The sequence below is a fragment of the Neodiprion pinetum genome, chromosome 2 (genome assembly GCF_021155775.2).
Source record: "Neodiprion pinetum isolate iyNeoPine1 chromosome 2, iyNeoPine1.2, whole genome shotgun sequence".
NCBI lineage: Eukaryota > Metazoa > Arthropoda > Insecta > Hymenoptera > Diprionidae > Neodiprion > Neodiprion pinetum.
This window is the reverse complement of record NC_060233.1, coordinates 9,214,171-9,238,826: the sequence shown is the minus strand read 5'-3', so window position 1 is coordinate 9,238,826 and position 24,656 is coordinate 9,214,171. Positions and strand designations below refer to the sequence as shown.

Here is a 24,656-nt window from a genome sequence, read left to right as displayed (position 1 = left end):
CTGTACACTTTCAGGATGCTGTATTTGCCGTTCGGCTTATAGCAAAAGTGAAGGTAAAGAAAAAGCACCGTTTTCACTTACCTCGGTAATTGTACTTCTGGCAAAGGGTCTGCAAATATTTCAGTATTTTTGAACGACCGTCCAATTTCACTCGTTTCTTTTTTTTTTTTTTTGTTCACGTTGTGGCAGATCGATTATAATACTTCGTAATTCATCAACTACCATCGTTATGAAGATTGATCTGGTAAAGTAGTTTCAAATGAAGCAGTAACAAAAAGCTGTGCATCATCGCGTTCCTTTTGTTCGACGATTCCATTATTCGGAAGTGGATTGACCAAGAACTTCTGCACGGTCTCGAATTTGAAGTTTTCATTATCCTGCACCGGCAGAATTCATTGCGCATGTTTTCAAACGTGTAGTTGAGCTGGCGATTCCGAGTCGAGGAAAGAGATATTGCACGGAGGTTGAAAAATAGAGAGTATAAAGTACCGTGCAGATGCGTTATAAGCCGGAGGAGAGACTGTCGAGAAAAGATCGCGGTGCATGCTGCTCCAGCGACAGCGGTAGCGTAACATCAGTGAATGCATATTTCTGTAGTTCAAGCGACGTGACTACGTGTTTACTATTAATAAGCCAGCTTTTACAACCAAGATCAAAACGGCACCGGGTCTAACGAGCAGTCAGCAATAAAGATTCCACCGTCGAGAACCCGTGCGCTGATGATTAGAGGAAACCGAGTCACCGCGAGCACGCTTAACCCGGTCGCGAACACTCGTTCTTACACGCCTTCACCTCCTCACCAACTACCGAACTAACAGAGAATTATAAATTAACCACACTCGTCGTTCATTGGTCGGTTTGTCCGTCAACGCGGTTAATTAGATCGCGAATGGTGCAGGAAGTAACAAGCAGCTTGGCCACCAGCGTCAGCACAATTGTCGAAAACTCCTGCCAAAGATACGGTAAAGGTAATTCGAAGTGTGAACGCAATTCGCGAATCACGTGTGCTTTATGTACTCATTATATTCACTATCCTCAGCCATGACTCTGTGTGCTTGTGGAACACCATAGGGTATAGCTCATCACAAGAAGCTTTGCCGATAGGAGTCCCTTGGTGCTTGACACTGGACTCATTGATCACAACTAACTGCTGCCTCTGACCACCCACGGAGAGATTATGAACACTTGTAAGAATTTTATTACGATAAAAAGCTTCAGCTTAGATGAACTCAGGATTATCGTTGATGCAGCCGAAGTTTTAGAACTCTGCTCAAACTCTCCGAAATATTAAGAAAATGGTTACACCAATAGTTGATCCGCTGTTGAAGCGAAAAAAAATGGACCTGGAGTATCATTGGATTTGTTTGTTTTTTTTCCTCTCTCTTGCCATTTTTCTCACCCAGAATTGGACGTGCGAAGTTTGCACACATTGCAGATATTGTGCGTTTATCGCGTCGATCGTATGGCAATGTGACGTAAACAGCCGGCCTATGAACCGGATAAGCGACGAGCCCAGAAGGTCCTTAGAGACGCTGGAACCGCGCAGGGAGACGGGGAAGGTAAGGCTAGGTGTTGGTTTAAGGAATATGGGACAGCTATCAAAGCGGGCATCTTTGCGGCGCCAAGGACGCGGCTAACGAGCCGCCGTCTGGCCATTCAGCTCGACTCTTCGCCTCGTTTACCTTATACCTAACCACCTTCGTGGCCGGCACCACGTGTACAGGTATACGTGCACGAAATTTACACCTTCGTGTTGTCCGAGGTTTCTCTATGCAGGTACCCGTACCTGCTCTCAAACCCAAACGATCGTCACTAAGATCACCTAGACTCCATCCGACCGGGACGCCGTGGTCTGAGAAAATCTCATTGAGGACGAAGAATCAGGAGAAGATTCGTGAGTAAAGGAAAATTAAGAAACGCTGGCAGTTGATGGTTCATGCTTCCTGATTATTTATTTCATTGCGCGATGACAGGCTTTGACCACCTTCTACAATTGGTTTAAACATGTCCGAAATGCGATACTTTGACCGACTGTTGTTTGAGGAGATTTGTAAGTTGTATATGTATAATGATTTGGGGGGATGCGGACTTCAGTTGGAGCCCTAGTGTCTGTTGAATCCCATGCTCGAAATCCAGCGCCTCTCGAACGGGTCTCTCTCCCATTGAGTACGTGGGCGCATGGGATCTCTCACCCATTCACGCGGTGTTCTCGTACCTGGAAGTCGGCCTAATGATATGCCCGAACCCCGCTCAATGGACCTTTCGGGAATTCTCCGACGCTTTCGAAGAATTAGGAATTCCGAGGTCGGCTCCTCCGGCTCCTCAACTTCTCCCGCCTGCCTTTGCGCGGGAGCTGCTGCTGCTGCTGGAGAAGGAGCAAGACAGTTGAGAGGAAACGTGAAGAGAAAGAGAGAATGAGTCCGAGGTAAAGAAACTAACGCACGGTTTGTGCGAATCGAGATTCTCTTATTCTCATTCTCGCCAGATTTATAAGTGCTACCAGTTTCCTCTCGATCGCGCCTCTACGGATGCCGCGCGTTCGTCTCTCAAGCCCGCGGTACTGGTTAACTTGACAAGTACATTTTTCAACAACTTCAGCTAACTGGAAGCAAAGTGTTCAACACAGTTTCTCTTCGGGATTGGTTAACCGGAAAATATTTATTCCACATAATGCAGACGGTAATAAATCCGATTTAACAGTTTAAATAGTTTTCCTTCAAATAGAATTCTGCAAAGTTTTAATATTCTCAATATCGATGTCATAGTAAAATCTGCAGACATTCGGCACATCGCAAGATGAAATCATGTATTAAAACAACGTCCCTCAAGGCCCACCGTAGTTGGGGAAATAAGACAAGTTTCCAATGTGTGCATGTACCCCTTTTGGCTGGTGAAGCGAAGCGAATGACGAGGACAGTATGGTGTCGGATGCGCACACTTCGAGGCGAACACAAGGTTCCAGAGATGGTGATGTCGATGTTCAGAAACAGGTTTACGGCTCCGTCGCCTGTTCCTTAATTCTGAGCCGTGCATGTCGATTGTTTTATGGTCTCTGATTCGTGGCTTCTCGACTCTCAGGTGTTGCCACCTTGGAACCCGGTCCGGTCCTGGACAAGGACCTAGGACGACGACTTCAAAGCCGCCAAGGTGGCGCCAAGTCGGTTCGCGCGTTCCGCGTTGAGGAATTAAACTTCTTGCCACCCGCGCCGTAGTGTTCGCGGGATTTCAGTAGAAAAGTGGCCTCGGTGTGAATTTTTTTTTCCCCCGCGTAGAAGAGCGGAGCTTTATAGCAAACTCGGACTAACTGGTGCCAATTAAATGGAAATTTATCCAATCGAGAAAGTAACAAAGTGCCGACGACGTAAGCGCGCTGGAAGAGCCCAAGGATTTTCCTCGGCTTAATTTTTACGAAGCCACTGAGTAACCGCGAGGAATTTTAAGTAAATCAAGAAGGGGTGTTGCACGGCGTTTATTCCCAACTCTGTGCTCCCCGCCTCTCGTTCCCCCTTTTATTTTCCTCCATTCTATTCCATTGGCCAAACGACACGGCAGCGTGAGAATTCGTTTACTTTCTTCTCCTCTGTATTTCTCTCTCTCTCTCTTTCTCTCTCTGTTTATCTTTCTCCTTTCTCGGTACTTCTTACCTCGCCATTAAGCAGACAATGTCGCGGGCACAAGCTCGAGGTACCAACAGCCTTAGCTGACGTGTCACCGGGCGTTTTATTCCTGCCATTCAAAAAGTGCGAAAGTTTAATTAATTTAAACCTACGGTATCAACCGGTATTGCTCCTCTGAAGAAGAATAAGAAAAAGAAAAAAAAAAGAACTCCCTTGCTCAGCAGAACTTCTTTCAGAGATCATTTTACTCGCGGCACTTGCGGTCTGGTTAAAAATTGATAAGCATTTCGAGCTGACGAATGATTTCTTCTTTCACGGAACAACGAAACGTTTGGAAAAAGTTGTGCTCGAGTTTCGCGTGCATGGTTGGTTGATCCGTTGATCGAAGCTTAAGGTGAAGATCTTATTTTGGTCGTATATTGTTTGCACGGTGAATCCGTAGGACTTTCTCAACGGTGTAGCTCCCGTTGAGATAACATTACGCGTGTAGATATCTAGTTCTTAGCCCTGCGGGGTCAGGGCACCAACGGTTTGTTTGTTCTGGTTGCCAGGTTCTAAGAGAACGGTGAGTGATGACCCACCAACCCGCGGAGAGAAGCCACTAAGCTTTGACGACACGGGTCGCCGGCGTGGCTTACCAACCACCCCGACCTCCGACCTCCCCTTCCTCTTCCTCTTCCGCTTCCTATTTCTCCGCCACCCACAACCCCCGGGACCGTCAAGCCCCAGACTTGGAAGTAACAGTGACGTGCACACAAGTTGAGGAGTGCCGAGGACTTATAGGCCTAAAATACACCCGAGACTTCTTTCTCTACTCATTGTCAGATCATCGTCGAGTGGCGATTGAATGATTCCCAAGCAAAGTGGAGGGGCCCGTGGTGCGATTCACGAATTTGGTCGAACGACGGACGGCGCGTTAACAGCGTCGACAAGAGGCGTTGAAAGACGTGCGAATGGCGGTGTGAAATACAGGAACGCGACCTCCGGGGTCATCCTCGTTGCCGCGAAATAGCAGAGTGGCAAGCGCGAAGGAAGGAGCAGAAGAGGTGGAAGATGGAGATGTAGAAGAGGAAGTCGAGAGCGTCCGAACTTGGGCTATACTCACTCCGTCCTCGGTCGTCGCGGTTGAGCAGAAATAAAGGACGGGGTTAACAGCCGGGGCCGACGCATTCCAGGGCGACTACGAAGCGTCAATGCGCCCGTCGACGGCGCTATTCCGGTACCGCTGCAGTAACGCTCGAGTCGAGTTGCTCCGAATCCACGAACGCGATCCATCCGTCCGTCACTCCTTCGGCGCTGAGTTCTTGGGAGCTGTAAACAGCCAGGCTCCTTGTCGATGATTTGTGTCGAGGCGTTCCTCGACAGCACGCCACTGCCACAACTATCTTTGTGCCAAAACCATGCAATGCGTGCCTCACGTGCGGCTCGGTACCTTCTTCTTCGTCTTCTTCTTCCTGTTGGCCATCTCCAGGCTCGGTATCTACCGTCAGCCTGTTGTAGTCACGGTTGTCGTTTTCTCCGCGAAATTTAACGAGAGGATAAACGAAAGGTTCCGAATCGCGCGCGAAGGTGATGGAGAACGGAGCCTTGTCTCTTCTCGAACCTTGAAGGGTGTCGGCGAAACTCGAATTATTTAAATGGATTACCCGCACGCTCGCGCGCCGGTGTCTCAGCGGGAAAGTTTTACGAAATTTACTAATCTGCTCTTAAAATTTAGATGGATTATAAGAGGAACGTCGGATGAGAGAGGGAGGGAGGGAGTGAGGTGAGGCCTCGAGGACTTCGTACTTATTATACTTAGCTGGATGACGTCTTTTTAGGAACTAACAATGAGGGATGGCGGACCGAGTAGACGGTTAATGCAGTGGAAAGTAAGAAACGGTAATTAATATCAATTATCTTTCTGTTTGCGACCAGCTCTAATTAGCCTTGCCTGCAGTGACTCTTTCTTCCAAGACAAAGACGCATTAGTGGGACGCCTTCGCCGCACACCCACTAATCGTCTCTTTTTACCTCAAGGAAAATTTTCAATACACCTCAACATATCGTTCTCACCGCAGTGTGAAATACTACATTTTATCAACGAGACCACAACTGCAGACTCGCTTCTGCAACATCAGTTCGCAGCTGACCATCAAGTCGTAACAGCCGTAACCACTAGGGTAATGAAGCGAGCATGGTATCGAGCTTGTTCGTTGTTTGACGAACACGGTTGGTTCGGCGGTGAGTGGACTAGACGTCTGCGTTGCACTTTGACTGAACAATGAAGCGCGTTAAATTTGCAGATACAGACGGCTCCGCATGCGAGCGCGATATACCGATGAACCTCGTTACGATGTCGTAACACTGACCCTAAGAGGCACCATTTCGATGGATGTAATTTCCATACCTAGAACTCGGTTTTATACGAGCGGTACACAGACGCGGACATGAATCACGCAGTGTCGGCGATGGTGCTGCTGGTCTGTCAAAATCGTTGCGCTCACATGGGAAATATTACCATACGACGTGTTTCGCACTCCGTAAATCGAGCGAAACGCGCCCGTTTTACGAGCGAGTTACCTACGACGTGCATGAATTCCTGGCGCCTCGATGGTTCTCCCGTGCAGCGTTTCCAGGGTACAGAAACTTTCGAGAGGCGTGCATCGTTACGAGCACCAGAGACCATGCAAAACCATGTCACGATCGAGGAGTTCTTAGGTCCTTTCTTTGTTATACTGTTATTATTCGAGTGGTGGTGGTTGTTTTTATCCTTCACCTACGCCTTTTTATCACCCCTTCTCTCCCCCCTGTCCCTTTTCTGCTCCGTTACTCCCCACTTTTTGTCCACCACGAACGAAAGACGAGGAGACGATCGCTTTTCGCCTGCAGCGTCGAAGCCGCGCCTAATCTAATGGGAGACACAACCGGGTCCCGGGGGAGTTGGGACATTTCAGGAGCATACCGCCTACCTGAAGGCGCTACTCTTCGCCGGCGCTTCTCAGCGGGAGTGAGCGAGACCGATCGAGGTGTGGATCGCGAGGGCGCTAGAAGTTCTCTTTGAACAGCACCGCCACCACTTGTCGTTCGATCGGCGGCGGTCCGTTTTAAATCCGATCGCTTCTCCACGCTCGCATGCGCGCGGTTGTATTCGTGCGTAGAACGCATCTCCGAGGATATGCAGGGAAGAGGTGCAGGCGCCCGTTTCGGAGGCGCAGGGGGTGGAGGACGCGTTCTTGTACGCCTCGTCGACTACGCGACACAGATTTCCTTTACATTTATAAGTCCGCCACAATGCCCGAATAAATTGTCTGGCGGTGGACAGCCTTTAGCGCCATCGGTTCATCCCCTGCTTCCCTAGCTGCATCCTGCCGTCAACTAAATACTTCGATACCATCTGCACTGTATCCGTGTGCTTATACAGGTATATATATATATGTATACCTACGGCCGTTGTGTGTCGACGGAATCGAGGCTACTCACTGTAAATCGAGCGTTATTTATTGGATCAGTATTTTGAATCTTGAAGACCTTTGTCGTGCAACTGGGGATGTTGTCTTCCTGATAATTGAAACTCAAAGTCATGTCGATGTTTTCATTAACTCTTCGCATTTTAAAATCCGTTCAAACGTGTCGGATTAGTAACGGACACATCGAGTACCTACTTACGTCTGTAATGGAGGATAGAAACAGGAAATTTCGAGTAAGGATAATAGGGGGTGAGAAATTTTCATTAGATACTTGACCAGCGATATCTCGCCTCGGGGATATTCGGACGTTGAGTAAACCGATACGAGAACAAAGTTGTTGGGATACTCTTGATTCCCGAACAAATAAACGCATCGCACGTCTTGGGTGCGGATCGATCGACGAAGCGGCGGGAGTCGAGCAAAGTAATATAAAGTCTAGAGCCTGCAGGTCATATAGCAGTCATAAAGCTGAGGGCTTGCGGCCCCTCCCACCCGGCTCTCTTTATCTCTTACTTTCTCTCTCTTTCACTCTCGCGGCGGAAAGTTCGGGGGTAACCTTTGGCCCTTCGACTCGGTGCGGTGAAAGCTCGCGCCCGACCACCGCCTAATATAAAGACGACTATGGCGCGGCTGGATGAAGCAATTTACATGGGGGTCGCGAGCCTCGAGTCAATTCCGGTATACCTACTCCCGTTTTCCTCCCGTGTCAGGGCCATCAACTGCCCGAGGGAGCACCGCCGACACGGCCGCGTAAACCGCCCGGTATTTTCATCCGAGAATGATATTAAGTCGTGCTTCAACTGCAACCCCGCAAAACTGACTGACTTACCGACTGACTGGATGAGTTTTAAATTGCACGTTAAACCACAGACGGCCTGCAGTCTCATACCCGCGTGCCTGAACGTCGCCTTCCTGAGCTGGTCCGTCGTCCGTGTACAAACGCGGGCTGGAAACTTGTGCGGAATCATGCTCGCCGGAGTCTCTGCGTGTATAATGGCCTGTATATATACGAAGATTTGCGAGTAACCAGCAGGAATTGCATATAGAGTGCGCCTCGGCTGGCCGGCGATATCAACAAGACCGCACCGTTCGGATATCAACGGCCACCGCGTGTCGACGTCGGTTTCTTTCCGCGTGTGTATAGGTGCGCAATCGCGGCCTCGGTACCAACCAGCGTTCGTTGGTTGCGTGTATGCGTTCACGTGTGTGCAGCCCATACGCCAACCACGGAAGCTGTTTGTAAGGACTATCTCTACGCGCCGTGTACTTGATAATGTCGGGGCAAAGTGTTGTCCGCCGACCACGTTACACGGATACCTCAAAAGCGGTAGGAGTCGAGTTTGGACCGGAGGAGGTGGTGGGGGGAGGGGGGGGTGGGCAGGGGAGGTGGATATCTACTCTCGAAGGAGCCGCCGGGCGGAGGCGGGGGTGGAGGAGGTTGAAGAGGTGGTGTAAGGTGGTGGTGGTGGTGGTAACGCGGCGAAGGTTGTTAGCCGCGGTGGGAAAGAGAGCGGAGAAATAGCGGCCATGTTGGAAATGGGAGGGAAAGGAGAGAGAAAGGCAGAGTGCGCGAAGCCAGCGGCAACGATCGCATGCGACCGCCGATCGATCGCGGCTGGGACGCAGCACGCGGCCGACGCGACCGTCCAACCGCGACCGAACGCCCGACCGACCGCGGTGCCCAAACTCCATCTTGTTGACGACCACGTTTTTTCACATCGGCAACGACGCCGATAGGCTCGCCGGTACCGCGGTGGGCGTTTGTCGGATTTTTCCTATTTTGTCTGGTCGAGCTCCGCCTTGTACTGCTGCTGCTGCTGATGCTAGCTGCCCGCGGTCCGAGCTTCGTCCACCTCTTACCCATCCGCTGGATTGTCGCTTCCTATATGCCAACATTATCTACAAACAGGGTTGGCACTGCTCACGGATGATCGCGATCAAGCTTTCCGGTTCGTCGTATTATTGCGAACTTGGTACAGAACTATATGCCAGTCCGTCCATGGTCCAAGGCCTTCGGTTGTCAAGGGTGATCAAGAACCGCTGCAGACTTGATGATCGTAACGCTAAGAGACAATCATCGTGTGCATGGTTTATCTGTCTCTATGTAATTGCACAATGATAATAATCTATAGTCGACAGACGGATGAACGTCAAGAGTTGATCGGTGAACCTTGGAAAGTCGTATATTTCTTGGTCACTCTATGGACGGTGGATGAAATATCGTTGTCAGAGGTGTTGAATTCGACTGATACGTGGAAGGTGGTAGAGTGAGAACGAGGAATATACACGAAGAGCAGAAGGAAAACGAAGGAATAAGGCAAGATACACATCCATTACCATCAGCATGCAAATTAGATCGAGGATTACCGCAAATCCTTTCGTTACAATCCTCTCCGCCACGAAGGGGGTGCCGGTCGGTGGCGTATACTCGGTGTCCTCCCTCTTGCCGCCTTTCCACTATCTCTTTGCCCGAGCATAGCCGGAGAAAGGGGCTGTCCTGGCTGTACAAACTCTTAACAGAACTTAATTAATGTCTGCCATTGCTTCTGGTGGTGAAATTTACGTGAAACGATGGATTCGCGCAGTTGCGAAGCACGCTGCTCTCGGAGGTGACTTTTTAAACGTGGATCGAGAGTCTCCAAGACTAATGCTATTTCTTTGTTTCCAATGATTACCCTTCGTACCGATGGTGGAGGTTTTCACATACGAAGCGCGGAGAAATCTTCAAATTCAACCGTTATCTTATCTGCTACCCTATGTTTCTTGGAAGAGCTGTAGCAGTAACTACATCACAAAGCTCAGCAATTTCAATTTCAACCAACGATATTCTGACGAGGTGCTGCGAGAATGGACAACTTTTTGTCAAGTATGTATGTGTATTTGGCTATCTGCTCAAAGAACAAGGGTTCCATTCAACGGAACGAGGCAAGACGAGTGAAGTCTAGCTGCTATCTGTACATGGCAACTACGTTATGTTATAAGTGGAATAAAAGTGGAAACAGCCCTCATTCATTCCTTCCTTCGCCTCTTCGTTCGTTCGTTCGTTCATTCAGTTATGTACGCTCGTATATTAAGCCTCGTAAAGTTCATTGACGAGTATAACGAGCTGGCTAGTAAAGAGCGATTATCTGAGAATGTTTACGGTCATTATTATTGAAACTAAAAGTAACCGGCATATAAACGATAACTTGAGTGTACTCGGTAATCGCAACAAGGAACGTACGCGCGGCCTGACCATCTGCTTTCGCCTCGTACATCACAACTGTATTTCCAAATTGTATAAACCCTTTACTGTTCACGCTGGTTTCGAGAAAAATTCAATCACTGCCCATCTCCCAGAACCAGTAGTCATCAATGAAGATGAAACGACGTGCCGCGACCATAACGGAGAAATCGTGTTCATAAATTGCAATCCCGCGGCAAATATTGTCAAGTTTTCTTCTTTTATCTGTGCCGTTTGGATTAGGAATCAGAATGGTTCCCGTCATTAAACTGTGAAGTCATGTTTTGTTTCTTAGCGTGTAATTGTGCATATTTTTCAATAACTGTTGGAATGTCGGTTACTGAAAGGTACTGGGACGATTGATTAATAATATCTACAACTCCAGGTTGCGATTTTTAAATTGATTACAGCTGTACCTAAAAAAACGATCCCATATCAGGAGAAGCTCAATTATTGAGACATTGTGAAACTATAAACGAAATTTTTCAAATGCCAGAATTGCATAATTTGACAAATTCATAAAATTAGTCATAACTAACTTTGTTTATTAATAATTTTTTTAGGAAATCCTGTTACCACTTTTGCCTAGCCTGAGAGAATGTAATTTTTCAATTAAAAATTAAACTTGAATCAACGTCGAACAGACCTTTAACAAAACCTTTGTTTCGTAATTGTTTCATTTTCACGCTTTTGTAATCAAACTAGATAAGTTCGGTAAATTTAAAGAAAAAAAAAAAGGCAGACGGTGGCAGCTCCGCAGTTAGCAATCGGATTATCCGGTAAGCGGCGAATGAGTCGGAGAGGTCTGATAAAGCGAGGCATCTGAATTCGAAATAAAATTTGATCGCAAGTCTAACGATAAGTAAGGATATTTGGTGCGGAAAGAGGGTCCGCGAATGCCGAGCGTGCGACGCGCCTTGGAAAAGCGGAGGACTCTTCGCTGGGGTGAAAACTGAGGGGGGAGTTCTCTGAAGCTAGCTAAGAACTTTACCCGAGAAAATAACACGTATCGAAGCGATTGTTTTGCCTCAGTCTTGGTTTTGGCCTTTCATCCGAGCTGGCTCTGTTTCTCGCGGGCGCACCGCAAAGCTTTGCAAAGGGGGAAAGAGAGCTTTCATTAGAAATGGGGATTCGGGATCGTCAGCTACACCCACCCCCGACTCCATCCAGCCCCTGGTTCACCGACAAACGGAGTTTACCGGGGTTTTGCTCCGCCGCGATAAATAACACCACAAATTACTTAATGCCACCCAACTTACTTACTTATACTCACTTCGCTCCGCTCCGTTCAACTTCACTCTACTTTTACTCTGCTCGATATTCTAGTCCCCGCTCCGTGTAGGTACAATACGCTCCTTCCAAAACCCCGTGTACCTTACACCCGAGGCCTTCGAGGCGTGTCTATAACCGGCGAAATCCTCGAGTAAAATTATGGAAAGGAGCGAGTCGACTTTAAACTTTAACCTCTCTCTCCCTGGCCATTGTAAATTGTAACAATTATTCTCCTTCTCGCTTTCTCTCTCTCTCTCTCTCTCTCTCTCTCTCTCTCTCTCTCTCTCTCTCTCTCTCTCTCTCTCTCTCTCTCTCTCTCTCTCTCTCTCTCTCTCTCTCTCTCTCTCTCTCTCTCTCTCTCTCTCTCTCTTTCGTTTAATTCGACGCTACCAGCAGTGAAGGCACGTGATTATATCTTCCAAGCGACGAAGAGTAGGAGGATAAACCGCGCACACAAAGTCTGGATATCATTTTTGGACCGCGTTAAACACACGGGACTATTAAGCTTTAGCAAACACTCGTGAAGTGTGGCCGCAATATATTACTCTCTGATGGCCACTGGCTATGCTCGAGTACACTCCAGACGTATAACGTTGGACGCTAAACGTCGGAGGGTAACCGCACTCTTAAGCCAAGTCTATACACATTTGTCAGATTATATTTTATAAGTAAACATTGAAAATTTATTCGTTCAGAGCCGCTTTGCTAGGCTACGCTTACACTTTGCTCCTTCAGCCACGCCGCTTATCTTCCTACCATAAATCTAACCGGCCCGCTTACTATGGAACTACCCGTCTAGGCAAAAATCGCGTCAATATTTTATGTAGCTTGATTGTAAAAACGGGACATCGCAGTGTCACTGTGAAACTGTAACACGTATCGAACCGAATAAATGAACCAACGAACCCCCGCGAACAATTCGCACAAAGATCGAAAACTTTACTGTGGGAATGTAGCCGTGTACACTGTACATGGAATTGTGTATAAACTTGAGAAGTGGGATATTTCCTTCTTCCATTTACATCTAGCATAGTGGGAGTCAAAACTTGGAAGCATCAATATTTGGGATGGCCGATAAATCGAAATTTCAAACACGCGAGAATAAAATAACGAAAGATGAACTGTTCATCTTTCCATTCCAAATATTGATGCATCTATTGTTTAATTTCATTCTTAAACGAATGTACTTTCAAAATATTGCATGAAATAACAAGGTTTAAAGGGTTGTTAGTGAAATATAGCACGCTTTGGGAAGTACAAATCAGAGTATTCGGTGACATTCTTCGGTTTCTCCGGTCGCTCAATTCTTCATTCGCGTAGTTCGCGTCACGGTGTTCAGGTTTTGTACGCATGTGCCGATCATGTGTTACATGCCTTCGATGGCTACATAATAAAACTACGTATCTGTGTAATATATTAAGCCAACAACCATAAGCTGAGTCAACAATCTAAGTAGGTACGTATATATCAAGTTGATCGTAAGGTCTCAATTATGACTCTAGGTAGGTATCTATTTATCTACGTATATATCTGTCTATAGGTATGCGCACCTGGTGAATTCACGAGGCTCGGTTCCCCTCAATGGGTTATTCGGTTTGTCGTTAACTCGAACTTTCAAAAGGCTCACTACCATCGTTTACGAGGAAAAAATCGTTTTTTACGATCTTATAACGACGACGGCGAAGCGGCAAATACCCAGCAGCCCCGAAATCGCTTGGTAAGAAATGTTATACGCGATTCAAATCGGCAGAAGTACATGTTCAGATATTTTTACAACGTACGCGGAACATAAAATAACAAAACAGCGACTTTTACGTTATCTTCAAGTGTTGCGCGTAAGCGTAGGTATGTATGTAAACGAACAAATTAAGCGTGTCATCCTCGCTCTTTGATCAACTGGATAAAATTTGTTACTTCGTACAAAAGGGTAATCGCACAAGTCAGAACAACTGAAATGTGAAATGTTAAGGGAACCATATCTAGTAAAACTGAAGCCATCGGTGATGATGTCGCAGTCGCGAAGAAATTACACGTTTCTCTTATCAACTTCTCTAATTCTTATAACCCTTGGAATGGAAATATTGCTTACAATTTTTCATACAATAATCATAATTATAATTTTTATCGATGCCTCACCACCTTTATTTTCATCGCACAGTCTTATTTTTAAATTTCTCCCGCTCGTCTGATAGGAGTAACGTGAAATAAATCAACCACATGAAATAACGAAACGCGAAATTGGGCTGAGAAATTGTATTCTGGTAATACCGCGTACAAATAATCCAAGGAATCCGACAAATAAACATACTTGCTTTTTGGCGAAGTTGATTCGTTGAAATAAATTAATGTATAAGTAATTTCGCAGTGAGTGTCGAAGCAATAATGCGATCGTATCAAAGAGTCGTTTCTCACTATGGCAAATCCCTAATTGCTTCCGACGGAACAACGGCGTTTGGTACATATATACGGTGCGGAGTCATGTATCTACAACCTATGTGCTAGTATACCAGGTCTATAAATTATTCTAGATTTCCAGCGAGGTGATATAAGCTACGACATACTTGAACCGAGCCTAGTGTTACCATTCGCGTTGCGTAACGCATAACTAGATACGTTTACAACCCGATCAGTCGGTCCCCTTCACAGTTTATAACCGGCTAATAAAAACTTATTAGTATATCTATACCCTCCGCCGAGTCGCTCGGATTGGCAGAATCGGCTCAGTCGTTCGGAACGATTTAACAGGAATGGTCTAAGCCCACACGGCTAGGGCGCCGTGTTTCTTGATTGACGATTCGGTAGATTAGCTAACAATAAGACAGTCAACGAGTAAGAAATATAAACATATTTAGAATAAATCTTCTTCGCAAGAATTATTTTTACCACTTCCTAAGCGCCAGAAAAGAAACAATAGATCACGATCACTTTGTAATTACTTTGCAAATTAATTTTACGGACTGAAGTTAAAACATTCAATAAATAATTGTAATCCTACATGGCAAGGTAATTTCCCGAAAGTCGTGAACAGGTTTCGTTAATTGAACGTGGGTGATAACTTGGGAAAAAAATTTCGAGAACGAAAGTCATTTTCAAGGTGGGGCTGAGGTGCATGTTCTCATTGTTCTTTTATTTTCAAGCGTCTGTACTTGAAGCGACGATGGAACCGGTAAAAAAGATTACAAAAAAAAAAGAAGGAGAAATCGATATCTCCACAATATTTTTCGATTGATTTTTATTTTTTGTTACACTGTACAGTATAATGGCAAAAATAAGCTTCACGAATATGTAAGTCGGTTTACTCTGCCGGTTCAAGTTCCTTCAGGTGAACTATCCAACTCGGGATCGATTTCCAGGTCACTCGCGACGTGTACGTTTTTTGAACACTTTTTTTCTCTCTTTCACGTCAGGTAAACTTATAGAGTATAATGTTTTGAACACGGTTTGTTTGAGTTGTTCAACCATCCGAGCAATTAGTCCAGAAATCTCCAAGATGTAAACCGAAGGAATGAAAAAAAAAAGAAAAACTCTATTTATCGAGAAAATAAATTTGTTCGAATTCGCCGATTCTTCCATTGTAGCTTGGATCATTATTCTCGTCCTACTTACAACATCCCAAAGCCTTGTTTACAAACGTACGCAAGGTTTGCCAACTTGCCGAATCGGCCTCGTTCCGGCAAAGTCGCATTAAAGTTTCAGAAACCACGCGTAGTTCAGACGCCGATCACCGAACCAGTGCTTAATTAGCCCAGGAATTTCTGGTCAGTACTCGATTCTCACATCCAGAGGTTCATTGTCTCGACTTCTTGGGCAGGAACGTAATTACCGCATCCGTATAAGCTTGATAACATCAAAATACAGCAACGATTTGAATTACAGCGACACAGTAACCGGCACTAGAAACAGCAAGTAGTAAGCTTCACTCGAATAATCGAGGCGAGGTAATTTATGGGGTTGTGAGTACGCGCGTGGCGGGTACCTGGAAGCATCGCACATAGCGCAAGCGTGAGCGTAATTGGCAATAATTGAGTACTAATTGCCGCGCATTTGTGATAATCAAATGTAGTTCCTCGTAAATTATACCCGGTATATGTATATATATATATATACGTATATGTATATACGTTTTATAGTTATACGAGTGCGTTTGTACGGTCGATATGTACAAAACCAGCAGACGACCAGCATCGCTTCGGCGCTACCGTCGCGACGCTGCCTGGCTATGGATGCTCGGTGGAAAAGAAAAAAGAAAAAGAAAAAAAAAAAAAGAAAACTATATACCTACGTGGGCGTTGCGATACAGCTCCGGAAGGCTCGATCCACCTGTGCAAAGCGGAGGCGCTTCTTCCTATCTACCTATCTGACCGTATAAATAGTTACACGCGTTAATATTATGTGCACGTACCACCTTTTCTCCCGATCCATGCAACGCGGCGACGCAATGATATGTATCGCATATTTACCGATCCGGTTGTATATAATATAATACGCGCTATGTCGCCTTCGCGTCCTGACTAATATCCGTTCATGTTTACCTTTCTTGCGCATCGTACGAGAAGACGAATCATGCTCTTGATCGTACACGATATGTGGTCTAATTACCAAGCTGTGATTTGTGCGAGTTAAATACACGTCTCGTCTTATCGATTATAGATGACTTCGGGATGATCGACTTTGGACAAGCAGAAAGAAGACGATTTTGATGACCTAAGAAGACGAAGCGTGTCGGTATGTACAGTATTTACATTTTCAATGTTCTGGAACCGATTCAATTGCAGGCATATATTATCGTATTGAATTGTAATCGGTGGTGGTAGATTTAGTCTCTTTTTCTAGTGCAGCAAGCACTTGGAACTGTTTCCGTGATCTCGAATAAAATCAGAGTCACGCTATCATATTCGTGATCAACGAGTCAAAATACACGGGTATATGAAATTTCCAATTGATCGGGGTTATGGGATTTTCGGAATTTTATCCAAAATTACTTGCCCTCGGATATCTGATCATTGTATAACGAAAACTTGGAACGATTTTTATAATTCTAACCTCGGATATCATCCAACTCAAATTGTCATCTAATCCAGGTTCTTCTGGATTCATCAAGTTTTCAATCAACATCTGAGTCTTTTTGAGTTAATTGTTGAGACTGACAGACATGCTACTATTAAGATGCGACGACGGGACGAGCGCAATTAAGCGTTGTTTGAACCATCAAAGACCGAGTCACCGAGAGTTCGGGGCAGTGGTTTGGCTCGAGTTGTGGCTAGTTGAAAGGGGCGCGAAGAAACGCGAGCAGCGGTTGGCGTCTGGTTAGCGTAGCTAGCTCTCGCCTGGACTTATCGATGTTTATGTTAAGCCGACACATTTAACAGCTTCGTTTATCTGCTCGATAAATAACAAGTGGATTCCTTTTCTCGGTCCTCGTAGCCGATCCGCGAGCCGACGTTGCGCCTTGAACTCCTTTGCCTGAAATCGGCACCTGACCTCCGCTCTTCCTTACTTCGACCATTTTCCTCTTCCTCGAGTCAAAACTCGGAGCGGGAGAAGAATAGCCGCGCTGTTTTCTTGGACGAAAGTTTACCAAAGGAGGTAGAAATATTGAACAAGATTGTCGAGAATCTGTAAACTAGTCCAGAGGCAACGCATCTACACTCGCATACATTCAGGCAGCGATAGCTGCGTATCGGTGTAATGTTTACGACATTGGCTGTAAGGGAAGAATCGTCGAGGGAGCGTGCAGCCTGAGCAGTGTAGGTTATACGAGTAAAACTTCTGGTTATACTCAGACTCGTTTTCTCGATATCTCAAGAGCTCTTCAATCCTCTCAAACGGCGATAAGGTTGCTTTGGACGAAGACCAATCACCTCAGGTATTAATAGAAAAAAATCGTGGAAAAGAGCAAGGAGAAAACTAGGGACTTTTTACTGGGTTCAAAAAAATTCAATTCAGACACCGCACAGGTGCGAAGCGATAGTTTGCTGCTTGCGCGTGCGCGCGTGTGCGTATTTCATATTTGTACACGTGGGACTCGTAACTTGCAACGGAGCGTATGAAGGGAAGGAAAAGAAAAAACACGAGGAAGAATGAAAATAATAAAAAGCATATAATCACTTACTCGTTAGATAAACACTTTGTCGAGAGATATTCGGTCTCGCCACGGTTCTCGTTTCGTCGTCGAGACACAGACGCGTGAATATGAGGATGAAGTAGGCTTCAGAAGTGTCAAAATAACGAATGTCCACCCCGCCCCTTCTAGCTGGCAAGAGCCCCGTCTCGCGGTGACAGACGCTGAACATGCGCTCACAAATGTTTCCATTTTTTGTCACTTTTACGACCCCGGCCCAAAATATGGGCATTAGGTTGAAAAAGGAGGAGGAAAGACGAAGCAACGAGAGTGAGAGACCGAGAACTTACCTCGCAGCGATGAGTCTGTAAACACCAGGCGCCCAGGGCCGCATACGACCCGACATGCAACACTGGCAGCGAGCGAGAAATAGCGAGAGAAAGAGGCCTTCTCAACGACCGCCTTATCCTTATCGATAAAATACAAGATTCTCTTCCACCGGCTTGTATTCTTACAGCACGTACCTAACCCGGTTCTCAAATTTATTGGGTGGAAGATCCGTAGACCAAACCGCTCATCTGTAGTACTTATACTGACTTCACTTTTTTTAATCCCGCAGCTCTTCGTCTGGTTCGTCTTCTAATGTCACGCGACGATATATGAGACTTAATTCCACGGTCTGAGCAGGGTAAACTGTGTATGTTTTGACCTTAACTGTATGTTCAAAATTAATCTGTTTTCTTTTGAAATTGGGAGAAAAGTCGGACGGAACCTGCTGCACAAGATTTTCTCGTTGACAATAGGATTTGAATCCTGATGTTCGACGATTTGTGATAGTGGTTTAAGAAATCTGAAAAATAAAACAACCAAACCGCGTGTCGCGTGTGCAATGGCTTTACAGGTAGGCACGGTTCTGAACTCTTATAATCAACGTTAATATGGTCAGAGTTCAGATTTGAGAGTGAAAACTAAGTGCATGGCGCGTCCCTGCGAACCCGGAGGGTCAGTCTCAGCCTGAACTGCGTGGTTTCTTACCCCCGGAGTTATCAGTTTCTTGGAAAGTTGGAGAGAACATGTGTAGCCCGATGGGTGGTCGGGTATTGTTTTGTTTTATACTGAAAATTGGTATCGGGGTTGGGTTGCGCTCCACTATACCATTATCTATACATGTGCCAAACCACTTGACACTTTCTGCCTGCTGTCTGCAGCCGACCACGTATCACCCGATACCCTCTACCGGAAACCTTGACATTAAACGTACGGTGTCGTACTCGACGAGGATTCGTCCAAAGGATCGTTTTCTCGTTAAAAATTCGATTTCTCGGTGCATGGATGATCGGGTGTTGAGAACGCGATGCGAAAAACCGAGTAGAATTAGTTTCGATTTTCGGAACATGGTTCAAAGGAACCTTCGAACAGTCTTTCATTCTAACGACAGATTTCTCATGTGAGACCGCGTGTGTCAGCCATTAAAATCTTTCTATCTCATCTCTCGGAGCATCCTGCAAAAAATCCCAACTGACGATGAGTAAAATTTTCATTCCAGGACTGCATCGGACGTGCAGAGTCAGAAGGCATCCGGTGGGGCACTTTAGGTATCGGGTTAAAGTCGACGGCACTCGAGTGGGTCTGTGAACCTCCGCGTACTCGGGGTGGTGCGGGGTTGGGATTTGGGGGTGGAGTGGAGGCGCCGGAGCTTACGGGACGTGCGATGTTTCGAGTTTTATCAACACTCGCCAACACTTGACTCTCGAGTTTAAATCCGCTGCTTTGCTGTTCAAGCTTCAAAGAACTCTTAGCTGCCATACGGAGAGCGAGTGAGTGAGTAGCGCGGACACACGTGTATCTTTCGCGTGTGTGAGTCTGGCTCGAGGATCGAAAGAGACAGAGAGAGAGAGAGAGAGAGAGAGAGAGAGAAAGGCCGGTCACTTCACTCTCTGCATGTTGCTGCCTCTTATACCTGCCGCCTGGCTACTTTGCCTCGAGGTGAAGACAAACCGGGACCAAGACCAGGTCCATTCCTCGATTTTGACCCCCACGTGTTGCTCTAGCTGCCACTTCTTGTTCGCACCGGATAGAGCTATTTACGAAACAACCAGGGCGGAACTCCCCTCTTATTTTTCCACCTTCCCCCATCGGCACCTTTTAGACACGGCCGAATTCTTTTGGCGGCAAATCGAACCGGCTATTCGGTTACTTCGCGGCCTGCGATGCCTTCGGAAACAAACAACGGGTTTGGCCTCTCGATTGCAAATAACGAACGTGAAACGGCTCCGTTCACCTCTTGAAAGCCTGCAGTCAATGCTGCGAGGTAAAATCACCTGCTTCAGTTTTTCGAGAAACTGCGCAGTATCTTACACCCACAAACGAAGTCGAATTTGGTGAAAATTCCTTCTCTGATCCTTTGGCCCGACCTCTTACATGAATAGAAGTCCACTAAGACAGGTTTTTCCTCCTCACTGTTTGAACCTGCGACGCTCTCCTTTTTATTTTACGTTCTTGCTGCTCTTTAGACGCGAAACACGGTCGTTTACCGCATAGTCCCTCGCTCACACCTACCTACCTCTTGGAAAAAAGGAAAACAAGATATAATATTAATTCCCGGAGCTCCCAGCTCTTGAGATTGTAAATTCCAGGCGAAAATCGGGAGAGGGTTATAGCGCTCGAACGACGTGGCCACGGTGTTGTATGCGTTGTATGTTAAGTATCGGGTAGGATCTGGTCTCAACTCAGGCGGTAAATCAAGCCAGGGTTCGCCACCTATAGCAGCCTGCGATACCTTATAGACTTTTGCAGGTGTTACACGTACTTAAGTTAACCTGTATTTGTTATACGTATACAATTACATCCATTACCCGACTGGATACAGCGAGTGAAATAATGTTACTCCGACCCGCCCCCCCTTCCTCACTATTGCACGATTGTTTTACACGACCAGCTTGGCGAGGCAGATTTTTCGTCATTCCGAATTTCGCTTCGTACAGTTGGATTCTACTTTTCCTATGCAAGTTATACCCCGAAAAAAATGCTTATTCCTTTTCACTTCGATACCTGGATATAACTCCTGATCGATATCAAACGTGGTAGCGGAACGAATTGTGCAGCGTGAAAAGAGGAAACGTGGACAAATTTTTTTCACGTCTCTCTGTACGTGGTTTTTTTGCCGATGCGAAGAGTGAATTTCGAGGGATGAGGTGGTCTCCGTGTGTTTCGCGACCTGGAGACAGTCTCCGGACTGCGATTATCTGCTGGCTATCTCGTGGCTATCGGGAGGTCATCGGCTGGGTGTCTACCGGAGTAGGTGTGTGCACGTGTACAATCCAAGTGCCGCACACATGCCTGCGTGTCCTATAGCGAAGGACGTATCCGACTGTAAGATTGGGTTAAAGGAGGTTTGGGGTGTTCGAATAAGGAAAAGAAGAAGACGAGAAGAAGTAGAAGAAGAAGAAGAAGAAGAAGAAGAATAAGAAGAAGAAGAAGAAGAAGAAGAAGAAGAAGAAGAAGAAGAGGAAGACGAGGAGAACGGAGGAGCAGGGGGAGGAAGAGCAGAAACCACGCTGGGCTACAAGCTGTCGGCTAGCGATAGCACCGATAGCATCGCCTATCGACCCCTAGGATCGCCTGAAGAGGTTTTCCGTGTTCTTCGTCGTTAGACGATCTTGTAGGCGTTCTTTAGCTCTTCCCTTCCTTCATCTTTTTTCTCCGCTTCTTTCTCCTTCTCTCTTTCTCCCTCTACTTTTTTCAGTCCAGTCTTTCGGGGTCCCCGCGAGGGTAGGGAGGTGTTCAGGTAACAAACACTCCCAATTATGTCAGCCTGAATTAGTAGAGCCCCGGTTATTTTCGGGCTAACGAGGCCAGCGCCGGCCCTTCCTTCGTCCTTCGAGTCAGCGTCTTGCCTCTTCGACCCGGACCACGGAACAGAACGATTTTTCATCCATGGAGCGTCACACGGTAGCCGATGCTAGAAATTGATTTCATTTCACAGACAAAAATCACAAATTGTAATCTCCGGTCTCCGCTCCATGTTAGAGTCAACGATAAATATCCTCCAACCTCTATGCAACGTCATCATGACTGAGACGGACGCTGAAGAAACAAAAAACAAAACAAAGGTTCAAGCTCAAATTCGTCTTCGATCAAAGACCGGTCTTGGAACCTTACACCTTCGGATAAGATTTTGCAGACTCAAGAATAAGCTATATGCAAGAAATTATCACAAGCCAGTTTGTCGCGCGTATCCTGCGGTCGGTGTTCGACGCCTGACGTTTTACTAGAAAATTCGTTGGAGAGTGAGAATCCCAGACAACTGGCGTACGTAAAAGAGCGAGAGCGATAGATAAAGAGAGAGATATGCGAATGACGAATGTCGCTACCATATTGCAACGGGAAAGAGGCTAAAAGCTTTTGCCGGCGGGGGGCTTCTGGAGGGTGGCATCGGGTGGCGCTGCAGGAAAGAAAATAGCATTGTGCAACCAACCAGGCATTAGTTGCAGCGGTCAACTTCGACCGAACCCGCTGTGCCAGGATTGTCTTTCCGTCTGTCGATCTGGCTTGTCCGTTTGTCCTTCACGTCCCTTCAGACCGTAAACTATAGAGTGTCCCTCTGCCAGGAACTGAACACTTGAACAGTTCACGCGGATAGTTGTATCATGTAAGCCATCATGTGGCAGATCGCGGCTGACCTCGTTTGCTACATGAGAAATGATCTCAGAAGACGTTGAAGGAATCATCAATTCAGCTCATTAGTTAATGATCATTGGATGGATTAATACACTTGGAATACCAAAGAATATTCCAATATTCTAAAAAATTGCAATTATCTCGATCTAGACTTGCGTCCAGTGACGTTCGAAGACCGTTTCGAATGCTGTAGAACCCAACAGAAATGAACAGCCTCAACTATTGTCCGGTCAGTGCTGCCATCGGATGACCAACGGATACCTGAGGAAGCACCCGATCCGCCCACACAAACGACGAACCTGTTTCAAAATATCTTGAGACAATGCGTCACGTCGTCCTGAGATTCGAGAGAACAGTTACCACGCGGAGCCAATGGCAAGAGCCAATCTTAAGCGCGTTGCTTTACAAGATAAGGATATAGTTAACTTAGGCGTTACTCTTTACCTCTCTATATACAAGATAAGTCACGGGCAAGCCGCAAGCTCCGCCCATGCTGAAACTATTAATTTCTTTCCTCTTCTATCTCGGCCCATAAACTTGCCAAATGAACATTAAATTCCCGCATCCCTTTTCTAAGTCGTTGCGAATAGTCGAAATATTCAAATTCCTTTCGAAGCTGTGAAAATAACTAGCAGTCTTATCGTTAACTCCTCTGTCTGAAAGGCAACGAATCACGCTATCGCAATGTTTAAAAAAGCCTTGAAATTAGATTGCCCATAGTTAAAAAAATATAATACAACACTATTAGACCTTTGAATCGTAACATACATTTGATAGAATATATCGCATCGCAGTTATATTGTATTGCATATAAACATGTAATATAATATTATGCAAAAATCAAACAAATTCAAACGAAGCGTTAAAGTATACGCAGCTGTGATGGACAAGCGGTTTGCAGAAAGTCTGTTTACAGAACTGACACAAGAGTCATTATTTTTTCAACGAATAGACGGCTCGGTTGTTTTTTCAAATTTTTCCGTAGCTGAAAATAGACATATTGTTATATCACTCGCATGCCATCTCCGCTCGCCAATGAACTTACCGACCAGATAATATATTGACGAGAAATAACATTTTGAAATGATGCGTACGTATCGAGAAAACGCACGGAATCCTGTACTACAAGGATTAAAATGGTGGCTTAATCTGGAAATACTTGCGCACTATCTTTGCATCCATTCACGTGCGCATAGACACAGCCGCCGATCACTCTCTGTACCAACATCCACCTCGACACACAGGCAAGTTGTTGAGGATAACTTGTGTTGAGTCTGATTGCAGACGTGACCGCGATACATCATCTGCGGCTTGCACTAGTCTTAACAAACATTAATGTGGCTCAGCTTACGCGTTAATAATGAAAGTTAAATAACTCTCTGAGCATGCATGTGTGCTTGGTGGGAAACCGACGTGTAGATGTGCGTGAAGGGTTGTGGCTGCGCTTGTACAGAATCGGGTGCATTTGAGCCCGCTGCATTTCTCCTCCCCAAGTTTTCTTTCCCGGGCCGAAGAGGTGAGGTCCTCATCAAAACCCTCGCAATCCCTTTCCTGTCCTCAACCTCTGCTAGTTGACTACAGTCACGGATCTCCGTGCCAGTCGGCACACTTTTGGGATTAATTACTATCGCTAGCTACGTCCTCACAATCCACCCACGCTAATATTTACTCAACGTCTCAACGGGTCCGAAAGTATTGGAAATCGCAAAGTAATGAAACCGCAGGGTATACCGTGTATTACGTATTGCAGTCACCTTTCAACTGAAGACACCGACCTCTTCGGTGTTTGGACAACCCTCGATTCTTTCACAGAGCAATAATTCGCAATCTTTCAGATTGTCACAGACGAGTAAAAAGAGCGATAATCGAAACATAACTTTCAACTTTAAAGTCAGATACTCTGTGATGGTTAAAATTTAATGTTCGGAAAAAATTTGCTTAGAAGTAGGAAAAGCTTGTTCGTATTCAAAGTTGGAAATGGTCAGCTGTCGAGACAGTGCTCGGATAATTATAAATTCTCGTCCGATGCCAAAGTGTTACCTAACGAGTGAAGCAGTAAAGGCTAAGCACAAAGGTTTATCGCCATTTCACAAACTAGTGGCAAAGTTTTGGAAACAAGTGAAACGGCGCAGAGTAACAAATGTGTCCACGTCGACGGTAATGGTAATAATAACGATCTGAGAGGGTGAGTTAGGCCTGTGTAAAGCCACAGAGTGGCCAACATTGCCGGGGTGCCTCGCCAGCCTGACCAAACGTATGCCTCGGCACAAACGTATTTACTTTGTATGGACAATGTCTACACATGCATACCTATATAGACACGTGCGTACGTGTGGGGACAATATTAGCCACGT

General features: G+C 46.0%; 1 long non-coding RNA gene across 1 annotated transcript in view; it reads left to right on the top strand.

Moving 5' to 3' along the window:
- Positions 1–16,280, top strand: part of LOC124211787 (uncharacterized) — a 90,116-nt gene extending 73,836 nt beyond the window's left edge. The window contains exon 4 of the long non-coding RNA XR_006881515.1: positions 16,212–16,280. This is a non-coding gene — a long non-coding RNA (uncharacterized lncRNA). The remainder of the gene's footprint in view (positions 1–16,211) is intronic.
- Positions 16,281–24,656: the final 8,376 nt, after the last annotated feature.